The 20077-nt window shown below is 41.1% G+C and overlaps 1 protein-coding gene across 2 annotated transcripts in view; it reads right to left on the bottom strand.

Moving 5' to 3' along the window:
* The window catches only part of EFCAB11 (EF-hand calcium binding domain 11), a 157413-nt gene that overhangs the window by 48063 nt on the left and 89273 nt on the right, over positions 1–20077 (bottom strand). The gene's annotated exons all lie outside the window — the stretch shown is intronic.

The following is a 20077-nucleotide window of genomic DNA, read 5'->3' on the forward strand; positions in this document are numbered from 1 at the left end:
CTGCCCGATACATCTATGTCTTAAATATCTCCCTGGATTCCAAATAGCTTATTTAGCACCTCATTCTTCAAAAGGAATTTATACCAGTTTTCTCCACTTCATCATTACCAGTTTACTTCTCAACCCAAAGCAATCTGGCCTTTGCCTTCCTTATCTTGCCCGAGCTGCTTTTGTTAAAATTATCAATCCTTTTCATATTGCCAAATCCAAATAACCTTTTTAAATTCTTACCCTTTTTGATCTCCTGATGGCATCCAAAACTGCTAATCATCCCCTCTTTCTCTAAATTCTTACCTCACCTTCAAATTCAGTGTTGCCCAGAGTTGCACCCTTGCCTTCTGCTTTTCTGATTCTATAGATTCCTCCAGTGTTACCTCATTCAAACCTAAGACTTGAACCACTGAGAACATTCACAAACTGACACCACGTAGCTCAGATGTCTCTGCTGAGTGGAGGCCCATATGCACACTGGTTAAGAATGCAGACTCTAGACTGGGTGTGGTGGGTCATGCCTGTAATCCCAGCACTTTGGGAGGCAGAGGCGGGCGGATCACCTGAGGTCAGGAGTTCAAGACCAGCCTGACCAACATGGGGAAACCCCATCTCTACTAAAAATACAAAATTAGCCAGGCATGGTGGCACATGCCTGTAATTCCAGCTACTCAGGAGGCTGAGACAGGAGAATCGCTTGAACCTGGGAGGTGGAGGTTGCAGTGGGCTGAGATTGCACCATTACACTCCAGCCTGGGAAACAAGAGAGAAACTCTGTCTCACAAAAAAAAAAAAAAAAAAAAAAGAAAGAAAGAAAAAAAAAAAGAATGCAGACTCTGAATTCAGACAGACTTGCCTTCCAAATTGTCTCTGCATTTACCAGCTGTCTGGCCTTGAGAAAGACACTTAACTTAAAACTCAGTCTTCTCAGGTTCAGAATGAGAGCAATCATATCACTAATACCTACCTATACAGTTCTTTGGAAGATTAAACAAAATAATGTATGTAAAGCACGTAGTTAACAATCAATAATGTTAGCTATTGTTGTTATTACAGGATTCTCTACCTAAGCTCCCCAAAGTAACTCAAACTTTACATATTAAAATATCAACTGAATGCCCTCATGCTTCTCCTTTTATTGCAGTAATAATCATAATAGCTCTCTCAAGGATTAATTTATATCATTATCCTGTAAGTTAAATATTAGTGACCCCATTTCACATATAAGGAAACTGAGGCTTAGAGAATTACTCTGCTTGAAATGGCAGAAAAATGGCAGTTAGGATTCAAATCTTGGTCCTCTGACTCCAAAGTTTATGATGTTTGGTACCGATATATGACTTCAGAGTTCAATTCCCAAGCCAAAACCCAGGACATTTATTTTGGACTTCTTCCCTCTCACTCAGCTACATCTAGTGGTGTGCTACAGAACTGGCTTGAATGAAAAAAAATCCCTGATTTGTAGCATTTGCTGATTTCAAGCTATGAAGGTGACATTACTGAAAAGATGGGCAGAAATGTCTTGAGAGCCTGCATAGGTCAGCTCCAGCACGGCACTGGATCCAGTAAGCCCCCAAATCCTCTTAATTTGGGTATAGATCATTTGGTTGAAAGCCATTTGCCAAAACCAACTTAGTCCGAATCAAGTTGGTGAAAGCAACACTGTGTTAAAACAATCCGGTTGAGTCTGGGCACAGTGGCTCACGCCTGTAATCCCAGCACTTTGGGAGGCCAAGGCGGGTGGATCACTTGAGGTCAGGAGTTTGAGACCAGCCTGGCCAACATGGTGAAACCCCGTTTCTACTAAAAATACAAAAATTATCCAGGCGTGGTGGCAAGCACCTGTAGTCCCAACTACTCAGGAGGCTGAGGCAGGAGGATCACTTGAACGCGGGAGGTGGGGGTTGCTATGAGTCGAGATGGCACCATTGCACTCCAGCCTGGGCGACACAGCGAGACTCTGTCTCAAGAAAAAATAAATAAATAAAAATGAAAATAAAGCATTCTGGTTGAAAAGGAATAACGTTCAGTGATAGGCTGCAGATTTTTTCTCTTTTTGTCTTTTTTTTCCTCTACTTTTTCCCTAAATAAATTTTGGCCAATTAGTCCCCTGGATATCCAACTGTAGGCTATTAGTTCCAATGTTTTAATCTTGTGAACCTCCACTCCCATTACCCTTCACCCTCCATGGTCCAGCTTTACTGTACATCCTTCGGTTCTCACAAATGTTATGGTTGCTTCACCTCTAGGTCTGTGCCCAGGCAGTACTTCAACCTAGAATGTCTATCCCTCCACTCCACCATCTTTGCCTGGCTGACTCCTGTCCCTTCACTTTCAGTTTAGGCATCAGCCATGGGAAATTACTTGGAAAAGACTAAATGTGAAACAATGGGAATTAGATTGGAAGAGTACAAATGTCCAACAATTGGCAGATTGCGTAAATGAACTGTGCTGGTTTTCAAAACGTAGATGGTGTAATCTATTTTGGTAGGGAAGAATGCACATCTACGTGGAAAACAATCTAAAAAGTTAGTGTCTAGGGGGTTTTGCAGTGGTTTTCTAAATGTGAGTGGGATTGTGGGAGGTTTCTTTGCTTGTCTGTAGCTTCTGTAATAAATATGCATTGCTTTTGTAACAAGGAAATCTGTTTTTTTTTTTTTTTTTTTTTTGGTAAGATACTCTTAGTGCTAATATCTTGGTATTCCACCTGTTCATTATTATAATCAATTTGGGACAAGGATTACTGGCTGACTATTCATTGGATAGAAAAAGAACCCAGAAAATAATGGAAAACAGGTCATATTTAAGAACACGTAAGTCATCACATGGTGCACAAAAATGAACAGAAATGAAGAAACCAGATACCCAAGAGATTGACTTTCAACTGAAGTGTAATTTCAGCAGGATTAATGGGTTAACTAGATTATATTTAGACAAATTCTACGCTATCATTAATTCTACCACCTTGAGAACGCTAGTGAATCTTTTATTTTCTCTGTTCCATTTCTCTTGTTCTCAGGTTAGGAAAGCAATCCAATCTCTTGGAGTACACAAGCCCCCTAATTACCATCAGAGCTCTACCTAGATCTTGGCATCTCTTCTGCCACATGTTCCTCTCCTCCCCACCCCTACTAGACTACCCCCTGCCTCCCGGCCAGCCACATGCTCTCTGCTGCAGTGATGCAAACTTCACATTCCTGAATGTGTCATGTGGTTTCAATTCTCTAAGCCTCTGCACATACTATGTTCTCTGAAATGATTTTAGAACATATGGTCCTGTGCACACACACACACACTGTGATACAGTATAATTAATATTAGCACACCATGGAGTATTAATATTAATCCTACCTGCCTTACAGACACCATGTGTCTTCCTTATCTTGGCATTCCGAATGTTTCTAGACTGTGCGACCCAAAGTGTGGTCTGCACGCCAGTAATATCATATGGGAGCTTGTTAGATGCTAATTTTAGGCCCTACCACAATATCTACCGAATCAGAAACTCTGAGGATGGAGCCCAGGAGGGACATTTTAAAGGCCTTCCAGGTGATTCTTATGCACATAAAGTTTGAGAGGTGCTGCTCTGCATAATTGTTAACATTGCCTGGATGAACTAATAGATGATTAAAAACTTGGGAAACTCCTTTACATTTGTTTTAAACCTACCTCCATTCTAAGCCCTTGCTTTTGTATGTGTAAGTCCAGATATGTATGTATGTGTGTGTGTATGAATTAATGAATCAATAACCAATCTTGTCAAAATGTCCAGTGAAATTTTACTTAATTATTTGATCACTGTAGGACATTTAACTTTCACCTCTAAAAAGGGAAAAGAGGAAGTTAATAGAGGATTTCATGCTACATGGCCTCATTTATCATTAGTTAGTTGGTTAGTGGCTTCTTGGGATTTAGTAAGCTAAATCTGTATTATAATTCCTAATTTTGGAAGGAGAAACTGAGCCCTAGGAAGTTAAACACTCAGTATCTTGCCTAGGACCACACATCAATTTAGTGGGAGGCCTAGGCCCAGGCTGAACAGACTCAGAATTCCAATTTGTTGCTCATCCACTGAGCCAACAGTGTTCATCTACCTTTAGTTATATTATAGGAATTAACTTACTAGAGAGCCCTTGGAAGGTTACAGTAAACACTTTATTTTGTAGTCAGGTAATTAAATGTGTAAAGGTCCCTTACCCTCTATCCAGCCATTACCTACAGGACATTCCTATTTGGCCAGAAGTGATTTGTTGGCTTTGTAATATAGGCAGCCTTTGTACATCTCCCTCTGTAGCTGCTGAAATCTTGGCTTGCACCCAAATGCCCCACTTGGGTTTTGTTCAGAAAAGATTTCCTCCAGCTGCTTTATTTGTTCCACGATTACATGTATGAGCTTCCAGAATGTATAAGATCACAAGTCAAATGAAGGGCTTCAGCTCCCAGTTCACATAAAGAGATAAAATTTGAAACCAAGGAAACAACAAAACTTGGCTAAATGAAGGGCTAAGCATAAATGAGGCTGAATAGTATTCCTGCTAAAAGGTCAGCACATGCTAAAATGCTCAAGGAAAACAGACACTATAGGGTAATCATAGGATCTTTGTGCTATATTTATGGTCACACTGGCAAAGGGATTCAGACTTCCACTTTAGCATTGACAATTTGGGGCAAAGCAAGCTGAAAGAAACGAAAAGCAAATTTGGATCTAACAATAAACAAAACAACCATATAAACAGGGCTCCTGTTTTAAGAATTGGAAGACTATATTCCAAAATGAAATTTAGACATCCTGGAGGTTGGCCATCATTCAAGTCAGGAGCTTTGGGATCATCATAAAGAGATGTGGGTCTAAGGCAAAAGGCTAAAGTAAAAGGAAGAGGGATGGCAGTTATTTGCAGCAGATGGAAGAGTCACCAAAGAACATGCAGAGAGAGACCTACAGGTCATAGGGCACGAAAGGAAGATGATCTCTAGTACAAAAGTGGAGAGTTTGCCAAAGGATACCATTGAATGCCAAAAGAGTCTTTGGAAATTTAAAAAGAAAACCTGAAGTTGGTTCCATGAATCTCAAAATAAATACTGGAAAATTCTTAGGAGTGGACAGAGGCCCTAACATCAGTTGTGCTTCCAACACATCACACATTTATTTGCTGTGATTAAGTTTATAGGATTCAGGAGAACGCAGTCTTGTTGTATCATAGATGGGACAACTGTCATATGCAAAGAAGATCAAATACAATGAGACCTTCAGAAGATTATGCATAAGCAGTGAAGATACTCTTATTTGAAGCAATCTGGACCAGAAGTTAATCAGTTAATCTTTAAAAGTCTGTTATAAAGGGAAAACCACACACAAAATGGAGACACACTGTTGTGGATGCTGTAGTGTACCACTCAGATCCCCCAGCTGCTGGAGTGTTACCTGCTGGTTGTTCTCAGCTAAGAACCTCCTGAGACTCACGCTCAGCCAAAGAAGTTCGCCTTGTTCGAGGTTATGCCCCTCCCCTGGGGAGCAGCCCACATCCAAGGTCTGATCAACACAGGAGGACAAGTTCCAATGGCCTCAATCTCCATCTGTGAGTCTGTTCCCCAGGAGCCTGGCCCAAGACACGTACACAACTTTTTAAACTTAAAATAAGTTTCCTATCTTGGTTTCCTGAAATTATGAAAACTTAACGACCACTGGGAAACAATCTCGATGTGGACTCTTTCTAGATGTTTTATTCCTCGCACACCTCAATCTTTAACAGCTATTTTATCCACAGCTAATGTGACATATTTTTAAAAGCTTTAACTGTATTAAAATATACATAATATAACATTTACCACCTTAGCCATTTTTAAGTCCAGTCACATTGCTGTGCAACCATCGTGCAACCCACCCATCTCCTGTCCCCTGTCCCCATCCAGAACTCTCCTCATCTTGGAAAATGGAAACTCTGTACCCACTGAACCCCAACTCGACATTCCTACCTTCTCTCCAGCCCCTGGCAACCACCATTCTCCTTTCAGTCTCTACAAATCTACAGGTACCTTAATGAGTAATATTTTGTTAAGTCTTTCCATAGCCTTCAAAGTTCATTTTCAGGAAAAAGCTGCTGTCTTCTTATACTTTTACATTCCATCTGTTTGCCTGATATTTAATTAAATTACATAATTACAATAACAAGTTCAACTGGCACAAATAGGCTTGGGAACAAACACAAGCAACAAATAACATAAACAGGTTTGGCAGCAAATAAAGTCAGCTAATTGGAGTAGAAGTGCCTGAGCATACTAGAGAGAAGCCAGTTACAGTTCACCACATCGTGGGCATTCACTGGACTGCTCGGCAAAGGGTCTGGAAGCTTCCTTTAATCTGATGAATTGGTTAAGAAAGCTTCCTCTACTATATAAAAATATATATTGTTAGCATTTATTGAGTACCTACTATGTGCCAGGCATTGTGCTATGCATGTAACTTGCATTATGTCACTGAATGCCCATAATCCTGTGAGGTGAATATTACCATCATTCTCATTTCATGCACCAAGAAGCCTAGGCACACAGAGGCACCTAGGCAACTTACCCAAAGTCACACCACTAGGAAGTGGTGAGGCTGAGATTTTCAAGGCAGTGTGACTCCAAAGCCTGTCCTGACTTCACCTGCCACACTGGCTCTTAAAATGAATATTAAATAAAAGGGATACCAAGAATAAAAATACAGAAGTGATCCTTTGTTTTCTATGGCATCATACAAAATGACAAAATATGTCACATCCAATTTCTTTAAAAGACTGTAATTTAACAAACAAGGGTGTACTTACATCCTCACAACAAAAGAATGTAGGTAGTACAATCTGCAATTGTTATTTGTTTACATAGGAATGATTTCGGATAATTAAAGACAGAAGAGTTAGGCAATATTTGTAAGGAAAGAACTGAAGTCAGACATCTTAATTATGCTCTCAGATTAGCACAAAAAAGAGAATAAGCTACAAATGAAAAAATGGAAAGTTTATAGAGTATAATAACAGCTAAATGTGTTACATCTCAGGACAACTCTTTGAATCAAAAAGAGAGAAAGAGAGAACAAGAGTGCCAGCACATCTAAAATGATTCAGAGTCAGATAGCAAGTGCTTAATTAGAGAGGTCTCATTACAACCATCTGTATCAACACCCATATGGAAAAAGCCAAACTATGGTTTTAGTAGAGGTATTTCCCCCAAGAAGATAAGCATGAATTTGTGGTTGTCTCTTAAAAAAAAAAAAAAAATGACATCTCAAAGCAGATACAAACACATTTTTTTAAGAGGCATTTAAGATTGCCAAATCCTAATGAGTAAAAGCAAGCTCCATGTAATGGCCCATAGGAGAGCTGGGCAGAGAGAGGGGCCCGCATCCTACATACAGGGCAATGTGGTAGCTCCTCTCCACATCCACTAGCAAGAGGCTGCCCATTGCTCCCCTCCTCATTCAGGATACTAAGCTATAAAGACAGCAGCAGAGATTCCCAACAAAGCCGCACACAGCCAAGAAAGTCCTCTGCAGCAGTTGGCTCTTTTCAGTACCGGCAATCCATGAACTGGACATCATCAGATACATGCCTACGATCCAGCTGTCTCCCAGATGTCCCCAGACGGTTGCTCTTTCACGGAGCCATCTAACCTCAATGCACATTTCTTGATAAAATATCTTCCCTAATTGTCCAAAAGATGCCTTAAATACTTGAATACACAGCCCAAATTGCCCCCATAGTGAACCCCACACCTGCTCCTCCTCCCCTGTCCCCTGCCATACTGAATGGAGCTACCATTCACTCAGGCTCCCAGGCCTCCTCAACTTCTCCATGTCCATCCACCGTGCATCCTGTCACCACAGTCCTGTAGATTTAGACATGAAATATCATTTGAATGCATCTGCTCTTCCACCACTACTTTAGCTTAGGGCCTAGACTCTTGCAATGGGGCCTCTTAAGAGTGATCAGGAAGTCTCAGTAGCTTGGTCGGGGGTTTGATACACAATCTCCTCATTTACTGAGCTCCAACTTCCTATCTAAATACCATGTTCAATTCCTGCATCACCCAGGTCAGAATCCCTGGAAAAATGGGAAAGAAAAAAGAGGACTTTCCCTTAGCACTTTAGGCATGAGGAATTTTCAGTGTCCCACTTACAGAATGAAGAACATCAGGTAATACCAAAAGTTCTTTTGTAGCCTGAATAGGACAGCTTCTTTTCTTTTTTTTTTTTCTTTTTTTTTTTAAATAAATGTTAGGCCAGGTGTGGTGGCATGCCTGTAATCCCAGCACTTTGTGAGGCACAGGCAGGAGAATCACTTGAGCCCAGAACTTCAAGACCAGCCTGGGCAACGTGGCGAAACCCCATCTCTACAAAAAATACAAAAATTAGCTGGGCAGGGTTGTGTGCACCTGTAGTCCCACCTACTCGGGAGGCTGAGGTGGGAGGATTGCTTGACTCTGGGAAGTTGAGGCTGCAGTGAGCCATGATCGTGCCTCTGTACTCCAGCCTGGGCAACAGAGTGACACTCTGTCTCAAACAATAAATGAATACATTGTATTGTGTATATTTAACATATACAACATGATGATATGGGATACATACCGATAGGAAAATGGTTACTATAGCAAAGCAAATTAACATATCCCAACTAACTATTGCACAGTTACCCATTTTTTTGTTTTTGTGGCAAAAATAGCTAAAATCTACTCATTTCACATGAATCCCAAATACAGCACAATTTTATTACCTGTAGTGCTCATGTTGTACCTTAGGCCTCTAGGCTTGTTCTTCCTACACATCTGCTACTTTGTATCCTCTGACCTGTATCTCCCCATTTCCTGGCATGCCCCCCCAGCCCTGGTAACCACTGTTTTATTCTCTCTGTATATTTGACTGGGTTTTTGTTTGTTTTTTAGATTCCACATATAAGTGAGGTCATGCAGTATTTGGCTTTCTCTATGTGGTTTATGTCACCTAGTATAAAGCCCACCAGGTTCATCCATGTGGTGACAACTGTCAGGATCACTTTTAAGGCTAAATAATACTCCATCGTATATATACACCACAGTTTCTTTATCCATTTGTCCAGCAATGAACTCTTGGGTTGTTTCTATATCTTGGCTATTGTGAATAATGCTGCAATTATCAGCAGATATCCTTACAAAGTGGTGAATTTTATTTCCTTTGGGTATATTCCCAGAAAAGGAATTCCTGAGTCATATGGTAGTTCTATTTTTAATTTCTCTCTTTTTTTTTTTTTTTTTTGAGACAAAGTCTTGCTTTGTCATCAAGGCTGGAGTGCAGTGGTGCAATCTTGGCTCACTGCACCCTCTGCCTCCCAGGTTTGGGTGATTATCCTGGCTTAGTCCCCCAAATAACTGGGACTACAGGCGCATGCCACCACACCTGCCTAATTTTTGTATTTTTTTGTAGAGACAGAGTTTCACCATGTTGCTCAGGCTGGTCTCGAACTCCTGAGCTCAAGCAATCTGCCCACCTTGGCCTCCCATAGTGCTGGGATTACAGGTATGAGTCACCATGCCCTATTTTGAATTTCTTCAGAAATCTCCATACTGATTTCCATAATGGCTGTACCAATGTACATTCCCAATGGTCTACAAGAGTTCCCTCCTCTACACCTTTGCCAATATTTGTTATCTTTTAACTTTCTGATAATAGCCATCCTAACAGGTGTGAGGTAGCATCTCACAGTGATTTTGATTTGCATTTCCCTGATGATTAATAATACTGGGCACCTTTTCATATACCTGTTGGTCATTTTTATGTCTTCTTTGGAGAAATGTCTATTTAGGACCTTTGCCCATTTTTAAGTTGGGCTATTTGTTTTTCTACTATTGAGTTGTATGAGTCCTTTATCAATTTTAGATATTAACCTTTATCAGATATATGGTTTGCAAAAGCCAGCTTATTTTCAAGACCCTTTTATCCAATCAACAGACTGTTTCCTTTTGGCAGTCTCTTAAACTACAGTGATTCATTCTGGGCAAAGACAGAAATGCCTCCTAAGTAATTTCTCCTAGCTGAGAACTACAAGGATACTACTTGGGGTTCCCAACACAGTTCCCTCCTAGAGTTCTCCTGGGTGCATCTGAAATGAAGCAGAAAATATAGACCTGGCTTTGAATCTCAAACTCTGCCACTTACTAACTATGGGCTGCACTCAAGTTTTCCAATCCTCTGAGTGTTATCTTTCTTACAGAGAAAAAGAAGATAATGGTATTTACTTATAGGCTTGTTAAACTCAACCACAAATAATAAAAATCAACTAAGGGCCAGGCATTGCCTTGCTCATCTGGATTCAAAGATGCATTTCACAGCTCTGCTCTTTGGGCACTCCCAGTCAAGTGGCAGATACAGACCAAAAAGTGCTATAATCATGACGCACGAAGACGGATTGGTTGGAGGATGAAGAATCGAAAGATAACTTACTTGAAACGAGGTAATTATGTAAAAACACGGTTCCCGATGCCTGGCTCACTTTATAAATGCCTTTGGGTTGATTTTTTTTAACACCCTATAGCTGTTACTGACCTGGTCTTTCTTTTTTTTTCTGAAAGTTCCTATAAAAAAATCACCAATAAAATGCTGGATGGTCATTGGTTCCATTTTTGGAGAAGCTCCTGAGTAACTGTAAGATGCCTTCTCTGAAGCTCTGTCACATCTGGCACTTGCTCCTCTAATCCAAGGTGAATGCTGTGGAATTGGCCCTCACCAGTTCATCTAGAAACTGGGCAGCTTTCTTAAATTTCTTTCCACCTTCAATAAGAAGGCTTCTCAGAAACAATAAGTTCTGAATTATGGTCTAGACAGGAAAAGTTTGTAGTCTGGTGTGCAGAGAGAAAATGATATCTTTTTATTCTAATACTTCATGATTTTTTTACTACCGTATCTCATTATCTTATACAAGAGAATAAAAAGAAAGTAGGCCCTAGAAATAATAAAGTAGAAACCAGAAATTCTGATATCCAGCTTCTACTCATGGAGAAGAAACTACATAAATAACTTGGATCACAGATGCTTTCAGACCCTGGACAAAGCATCTAAGGTAGCAAACAGAATCTAATGGTACAGGCTGTGGCAGTTTTAAACTATGTCCACAAATGCTTTGATGTTCCTCCCTTCAAGAGTAGAGCCTGACAGCCTTTCCCCTAAACGTGGGCACTGGGGCTACCTCTAGGCTCTCCCTCTCCTGGCTCTCTTGCCATGTGGTGAAGACACTCAAGCTGCCCTGATGACAGGGCCATGTGGTAAGAAACTGAGGCCTCCTGCAGACAGGCACTAACTTGCAGGCATCTGAGTGAGCCACCTCGGAAGCCTTCAGATGACCAATACCTTGACTGTAACTTCGTGAGAGGACATGAACTAGGACGACCCAGCAAAGCCACTCCCAGATTCCTAACCCACAGATACTGGAGAGATACTAAATGTTTATTGTTTTAATCAGCTGAGTGTCAGGGAAATTTGTTACTCAGCCACAGATAACTAAAATGCAGGTCAACAGGCTAATAGGCTATAAATGATGAAGGGTTTGTTTTGTTTTTAGACAAGGTCTCACTCTGTCGCCCAGAGTTGAGTGCAGTGGCGTGATCATGGCTCACTGCAGTCTCAACCTCCTGGGCTCAGGTAATCCTCCCACCTCAGCCTCCCAGGCAGCTGGGACCACAGGTGTGCATCACCACACCCAGCTAATTTTTTTTTTTTTTTTTTTTTTTTTGTAGAGGCAGGGTCTCCTTATGTTGCCCAGGCTGGTCTCCAACTTCTGGGCTCAAGCGATCTGCCTGCTTTGGCCTCCCACTTGAGCCACTGTGCCTGGCCAATGATGAGGTTTTTGTATTCAGGATGGCATAGTTTTCTTAGTTAAAAAACAATTATCTTAATTGCTTTCTCTGGAGCATAGAAATACGATATACATAAGTGTGGGTGGTGTGACAACACCAAAAGTTCACACTAGTTCTCCTTTATTCAGCACTTCACATCCCTCACCCCAAAGAAAGAAACTGTAGTTTAAAATACTAGAATTATATGACTCAAAAAAGAGTGGTGGATTGTCACTTATTAAGAAACAATTTAAAATAAGGCCTATGGTAAGGCAGTAATAATGAAAGCAAATATCTCATCACGAAATTGTAAAAATCAGGCAAATAAAGCAGAGTAGTCCTAGCCAAAATTATTAGACAACAATGAGCTCTGAATTTTATCAGATCTGGTGGTTTGGGCACTTACATAATTTCACTTATTTAAAACTATAACTTGGTATGGGTAATGTGAATTAGTCTTTAAAGGTCCAAGGTTTTAGATCTGCAAACAGAAGAAAGGGCATTTTCCTCTCATTTATTATTTATTACTTTTCTCTAGAGTTAAATTCTCTTATTCACAAATATTTCTTGTATATCTAATTTCTGCCAGAATCAGAATGGGAATGAAATGGCAGAAACCACAGTCTGCCTCCTCAAGGAACTCACAGAGGAGAGACTTGTGTTTCTCACATGAGCATGACCTGTGGCGGAATTTTACAATAGGAATGTATAGGCCCATTCCTACAAACTCAAATGCCAAAGGCAGGGGAGTAGGGCCTGGAGATCTCTGTTTCTGATGTTTAGTCAGTGTGGAGAACCACCAGGGTGGACAATAATACAACACAGTCCATTTACTCTGTCATCAAATATTTATGGAGCACCCGAGCTGTACCAGAGGTGCTAGGTGCCAGGGATGCCACTGTATGCCAAAAAAACAGGTAGCCTGAGGTTAGGAGGGTAAGAGAGTTGGGTACATGAAGGGAGAGGTAAGGCTGTTCCATCATAGACAGAGGAAACAGGCAGAGGAGGGGGCATGAGGAACACTCTGATCACGTCTGCAAATGTGGAGTCATACCATGCAGTAGGCTTGATTAGTGGAAGACAGAATATATAGTATAGCCATGCATTCTGAGCTTTTTTATTTGAATGAGACCAAATTGGCCCTCTGATACCGTCTTCTCACTTCATTGCTGAGCAACTCTAGATGTTGACCTCCTCATAGTCAAGCTCCAAAGGAGGGAACAGAATCTAGGTCCTATGACTCTGGTTCTAACATACTTTTTCCTTTATTGGCTCCTTTTAGGACTAAAAGATACCTTCAGGGCCAGGTGCAGTGGCTCATGCCTGTAATCCCAGCATTTTGGGAGGCTGAGGCAGGTGGATCACCTGAGATCAGGAGTTTGAGACCAGCCTGGCATACATGGCTAAAACTCTGTCTCTACCAAAAACACAAAAACTAGCTGGGTGTGGTGGCGGGCACCCATCATCCCTGTTACTCGGGAGACTGAGGCAGGAAAATCGCTTGAACCCAGGAGGCGGAAGTTGCAGTGAGCCAAGATCGCACCATTGCACTCCAGCCTGGGCAACAAGAGTGAAAACTCCAGCTCAAAACAAACAAACAAACAAATGTCTTCAGGAACCAGAACAAGGCCAAAGTACATTTCTCAACCATTCTAAAAAGCTTGTGTTGTTACTATAGGCATACTACCTCACATGCTGTCGATCTGGGGTGTTTTCAAAAAGATATAATCAACCAAGAAAAAGTAAGGTAGATGTGAAAAATGTCTTTGAAGCTATTTCAGTTGCTACTGTTAGAAAATGTTTGAATTTAAACTCTACTAGGCATAAAATAAGCTTATAGAAAACACTAGTTTTGGAATCTGAATCAATGACCCAGAAATAAATCTTGGAGAGGGATAAGTGAAATTCTGAAAGAGTGGAATCAAAGAATATCAAACTATTATTTCCAAATGGTTTGTAAAAATAATGTTTCTGGGTTACAGTGTGAAAACAGGTACATTTTAAATCTCCAGGTATTAATAATATACTGGCATTTTGTAACATAATGCTAGTCAGTTAAGGAGTAAATTTCCTTCCAAGGGGTTTATTACTTGAAGTGACTGAAGGATCTTGTTTTACAGTCTCCCCAGTAACACAAATTCTTCTCCATTTTCAGGGCCTTTGCCATCTGGTACCCACTTCCACTACTTTTCTGAAGTTACTCAAAGGTCAACATTTTGTCCTTCTCCTAAACAAAACCAAACTCAGACCTCTTATTTCTTGACTTTTCTGTTCTTCTTGTCATCTTGAAACACTGTCTTCTGTTTGCTTCCATGAAACTGTAAGTTCCCGGTTCTCCTCTGACATTCCTTTTCTGGCTTTCCTCCTATCCACTGACATCCTCTAAAGCCTCTGCCTATTACACTTCTCTTTCTAACCATCCATTTATACTAATATGACACCATGATTCCCTACTCACCTAGGCTCTCCATCCTTGGAACTAACCTTGACAATTCTCTTCACATTGCTTCCCAATATCCAATAAGCTACTGAGGCTACCTGATTCTGTGTTAAGATTTGACCTTCCCTTTCTAAGATTTGACTTAGCCTTCACATGTCTACCTCCTTTACCCTAGAAACAAGACCTCATCACTCAAGCCTTGGTCAGTTACTTAGTTCTCTGGTATCTGCTGCAGCCTGCAAACAGATGAAGACCTTTCTCATCATGTCCCTTCCTTGCCCAAGAATTAGTACATGCCCTGCTGAACCCAATCCCAGTGGTCCTTACTTGCAATGTCATTCCCCTTTGCAAGTTGCTATGGTTTAAATGTGTCCCCCAAATTTCATGTGTTGGAAACTTAATCCCCAAATTTATAAACTGATTAGAAATGTAGTCTTTCGGAGGTAACTGGGATTACCTAAGACCATCAGGATGTGGCCCTCATGAGAGGACTGTTGGCTTTATAAAAAGAGGAAGAGAGACCTGAGCTGACATACACGCTCTTGTCATCTCTCCATGTGATGCCTTCTGCCGTGTTATGATGCAGCAAGATGGTCCTCTCCAGATGCTGGTACCATGTTCTTGGACTTCCCAGCCTCTAGAACTGTGAGAAATAAATTTCTTTTCTTTATACATTGCCAAGTCTCAGGTATTCAGTTATAGCAACAAAAAACTGACAAAGACACAAACCAAATTTAATTCTTTGTCCAAAATTAAACATGAAATTCCTTCTTGGATGAATCTTTCCTTACCTAATCTCCTTCCACAGTGAATTTTAGTTTCCTCAGCAGTCACATCTGGATCACACTCTCTCACACTTGCTGCAACTAAAAGCCAGCTCTTATAGAAACCATGGTATTGCGGGACCAGCAGAAGGGTCTCCATAAATGTTTGCTAAATTGAATTGAATTATATTGCAGCTCTACCAAAGTTCACTTTTAATTATATAAAGATGGAAAGAAAATAGAAAGCACATCCTGTTTCAACTGTAACAGTTATTATTTTAATTTCTTAAACAGTAATAATAGAAACAGATACTAAAAGCATTTTTTTTAATTAGAAAAACCACTGGGACAAAAATCTTTTAAACATTTTTGTTAGTTTTCTTTTCTGTAACACTTTTGATATATTTTATCACTCTGAATATAGAGGGGATTTTTGGCACCTGAGGAGCTGAGGATTGATGACAATGGGCAGTCTCACACATGTGAAGGATGAATTGTGTCCAGAAAACTGTGGGTCAGAGAGATATTTTCCAAATGGGAAATGAATTCTGACAGAAAGCTACCTGGTGGGAAATGAAGGATGACTTTGAAAAGCTAGTAATCATGATCAGATTTTAGTTGTGTTGACTAGTCTGAAATACACACATGGAACTACAATACATAAGTTGTTCTTAAAAGAACTGAATTATGCAGAAGAGGAACAAAAGATCTTATAAAATTTGAGCATTCACATCATCAAACATGTTAATGTATCATAGATAACAAGTCTGACTTACAAAATAACTGATGTCTGAGAGCACTTTAGTAGGTTTCTAAATCTTACCTCCTGGAGAAGGTAAGACAAAGTTAGCTCTGAGTTAGGTAAAACTAGCAGGAAGCTGCTACAAGAAGATAGATTGTTCAAAATCATAAGTAAAATTACAATTATACATATGTACTTACATCTAATTTCCTCTGCATTATTTCTTTCTACTCATATGTGAAATGTTTCCATACATTTACTAAGCATTTAATGTGCATCTTCTATGTGCCAAGCACTATCCAAAGCTCCAGGGAGTTGATGATCTCTGTCCAAAAGGAATTCACAGCCAACTAGGGGAGTTCACAGACTTAGTAGAAAAAAAAAAAATGAAGAGTAAAGGACAGGAAATAACTAAAAGGGAAGAAATAATATGAAATGGAAAATTTTAGGTTTAATCCTAAATTTATTAAACTAAGAATAATCCAACAACTCAATGTTAAAGAAAGCCAGCTAAGAACTCTGCCAACTTGATGATAGATTCAGAAGTGATCTATATGACCAACTCCTAACAATTCTACAGGAAATATTACACAATAAAGAAAATCTTGGAATTAAGCAGCATACTTTATAATTTTAAGAAAAATAGAATGAAATTCAACTGCAAAAGCAAACTTGTTTGACCACCTGGGATGTTCTCCCCTTCCTTGCCAACATCTGAGCCTCTCCCATCCTCTGCAGGCTTTCTCCTCTCACCCCAGCAACTGCTCCCCCTTTTCTAAACTCATTGTTGGTTTGCCTGCTGGCACTAGGTAGTGAATGAACTGCTACTTTTTATTTTCCATGTTAATTTGCTTTTCTTCCCAAAGAGATCATATGCTGTTCCCTGAGGAAAGGAAGTGTGTCTTCTACTTCTCCGTATCCCCAGCAATGGGGATGCACCCTGCACATGATAAATGATTGTTGAGCATATGCTCATTTTATGTTCATATATCTGTGAATATTAATGAATACAGTTGGTTGAGAAAAAAAGGACCTAGGATGAAAAATTGGCAATGCTACACATTTTGCCTGATTTTGAAGTATTTCTGAAGAATTCAATACAGCCTGTACTAACTAGTCAAGTAAAAACTAAAAAAAATCCCAGTATTTTTAAAACTGAAAATTCATGTATTCTGAATTTTAAAAACTCTTTGAACTTAGATAAGATAGCAAACAAAAGATCATCAAACTTTTCTTTAACCAATAACCCTTATTTGCATCTTCTTCCACTTCTCTCAAGCTTATTTATAAAATTATTCTAATATAACCAATGAGGAACACTATTTAATTTTTAAATAACTCGTTCTAAATAATGCATAATTGTCCTAAACAAACAGGATCTACATGTTTATGGAATTCCATCCCCAACACCCACATACTTAGCTTATTTTAAATGTCCTGGACCCAAGCTCAAATGCACTCCCTTTAACACACGAGTATGTCAGAGGCAAAAATAATTGCATAACTGAGCCATACTAACAAATTAGTGATTATATGAATGAGTGTCATGGGCAAGGCTAGTACAGGAAGCACAAGTTTCAGGAACTGTTGGATGGCCTGACGGTCTACCCTAAAAACAATTCCTCTCCCATCTGTTTGCTGATGCCCATGTTTCTTTCTCTTTTTCCCTTTTCTTTCCTTTTTCCTTTTGTTTCCTTCCTTTTTTTTCAGATGGGGTCTCACTCTGTTACACAGGCTGGAGTACAGTGGTGCAATCATGGCTCACTGCAGCCTTGACCTCCTGGGCCCAACTGATCCTTCCACCTCAACCTCCCAATAGTAGCTGGGACTACAGGTGCACGTCAACATGCCCAGATAATTTTTGTTTTGTTTTTTGTTTTTTTGTAGAGACAGGGTTTTTTCATGCTGCCCAGGCTGGTCTCGAACTCCTGGCCTCAAGTGATCTGCCTGCCTTGGCCTCCCAAAGTGCTGGGATTACAGGCGTGAGCCACTATGTCCAGCCACATTTCTTTAATACTAAATTAACAGACAAAAGACTTAAAATAGAAATATCCCTATGCGTCAGTGTTGTTTGGTGCTTCCCTAGAGCTGACTCAACCTTGTGCCCATTCTTGGTATCCAGGGTCCCTGTGATTTGGGAGAGAAGGATCCCATCCACAGCTCCAGAGATTATACTCCACCAATCAGCAGGATGCCCTCAGTGACTAGTTCTCAGATTATTAGATACTCCTGGACCTAATAATTGGCTCAGGGGTGTCCCACAACCTTAGAGAGAAGCCAAGGGCTTGTGACCGTCCTGAGTAGAGCAGCACTTTCAGCTCAGGTTGGTGAGGTTACGGGTGTGAGGCCGGGAGCCGCTGCAGTCAGTGCTGGATCCTTGGTGGGAGTCAGTTCAAGATCACCACTGACACGGGGCAAGGGCAAGGCTGAAAGAACGTCAGAGACCTGCGGCCAGGGGCCAGATCAAATTGCACCAGAGGCAGTCCCACTTCTGCATGGTTCTGTTGTGAGAGTCAACGAATTCCTTTTATCACCTAAAGCAGCTGGAGTTACAATCAGCCATACATTATAACCTAGGAAAAGGCAACAGACTGATTCAAAATTGCATCATAAAGTTCATATAAGTCGTATCCAACAGAGCCTCTCTTGAAATCAGGTGTTGATTTAGAGACTGACATATGAGTCCTGGGCGTCTGAAGAGGGAAGAGATGCTATGGGGGGAGAGAAAGAGAGAGATACTTTATTTGAAAAGGATGGCTGGAGCTCTAAAAAAAATTTATTTTTATTTTTGAGATTGGGTCCAACGCCCAGGCTGGAGTGCAGTGGAACAATCACGGCTCACTGCAGCGTCAACCTCCTGGGCTCAAGTGATCTTCCCACCTCGGCCTCCAGAGTAGCTGGGACTACAGGCGCATGCCACCATGTCTGGCTTATGTTTATTTTTTTTGAGATGGAGTCTCACTCACTCTGTCGCCCAGCCTGGAGTGCAGTGGCGCGATCTCAGCACACTGTGGCCTCCACCTCCCAGGTTCATGGGATTCTCCTGCTTCAGACTCCCAAGTTGGTGGGATTACAGGCACCCACCACCATGCCCGGCTAATTTTTGTATTTTTTTAAACTAGAGATGGGGTTTCACCATGTTGGCCAGGCTGGTCTCAAACTCTTGACCTCAAGTGATCTGCCTGTCTCAGCCTCCCAAAGTGTTGGGATTACAGGTGTGAGCCACAATGCCTGGCCTGAGATAGGGTTTTGCCATGTTGCCCAGGCTGGTCTGAAACTCCTGAGCTCAAGTGATCCGCCCACCTCAGCCTTCCAAAGTGCCGGGATTACAGGCATGAGTCACCGTGCCTGGCCTGACAAAATTTTTAAATATTATCCTGCAATTTTGTCTGATCCTGCTTGACTGTCAGAGGACTTGTGTTTTAAAGGAGATGAAGTTCAATGATAGGATTTTAGACACCGTCAGGGATGGTTGGAAAGACATTTTTGGGCAGGGGCCCTTCTGGGCACCCCTAAATGACACCGTATGGCAAGAGCCCCTTCTGTTCCCTTCAGATCTGAATTGCCCTCACCAATAATAGATTCCCTTCTTTAAGCCCCAATTAAACGCATGGTCAGGGCCACACAGTAGAAGCTGTTGCTCCCCTGCTTAAAATTCCTAAAGTCAGACCCCATGCCTTTCAGGTTCTATCCTCAAAACGTGGCCCACGAGGCCTGTGGGACAAAGCTGCCTCCTGGCCTCTCCAAGAGCCCCCTCCAGCACCTGCAGGTTCTCCCTCTTCAAGATTCACCAGCCACTTCTCAAAGGCACCAAGAGTGTTTCCTCCCCAGGGTCTTGCACACCATGCGTCTTGCCTAAAATACTCTCCTAAGCCCTGGGCCCACACCCTCGTCACTTCGCTGACCCAGCCTTTATCTCCTTGTCTAGGCTGAAATGTGTCTCCCTCGGAGAAGCCACCCCCACTCCAGCTCAATCAGGCCCCAGGCTATAATCATTCATGATGTTCTTTGGTTTTCTATGACAGCAGGTAGAGAAATGTGTAATGATCTCATTTTTAAAAATGTTTTATTTATCTTTTTTTTATTTTTATTTTTTTGAGAGTCTCACTCTGTTGCCCAGGCTGGAGTGCAGTGGCACAATCTTGGCCCACTCCAAACTCAGTCTCCTGAGTAGCTGGGATTACAGGTGCCTGCCACCAAACCCAGCTAATTTTTGTATTTTTAGTGGAGACAGGGTTTCACCATATTGGCCAGGCTGGTCTCCAACTCCTGACCTCAAGTGATCTGTCTCGGTCTCCCAAA

Source organism: Gorilla gorilla, chromosome 15, assembly GCF_029281585.2.
Source record: "Gorilla gorilla gorilla isolate KB3781 chromosome 15, NHGRI_mGorGor1-v2.1_pri, whole genome shotgun sequence".
Classification (NCBI taxonomy): domain Eukaryota; kingdom Metazoa; phylum Chordata; class Mammalia; order Primates; family Hominidae; genus Gorilla; species Gorilla gorilla.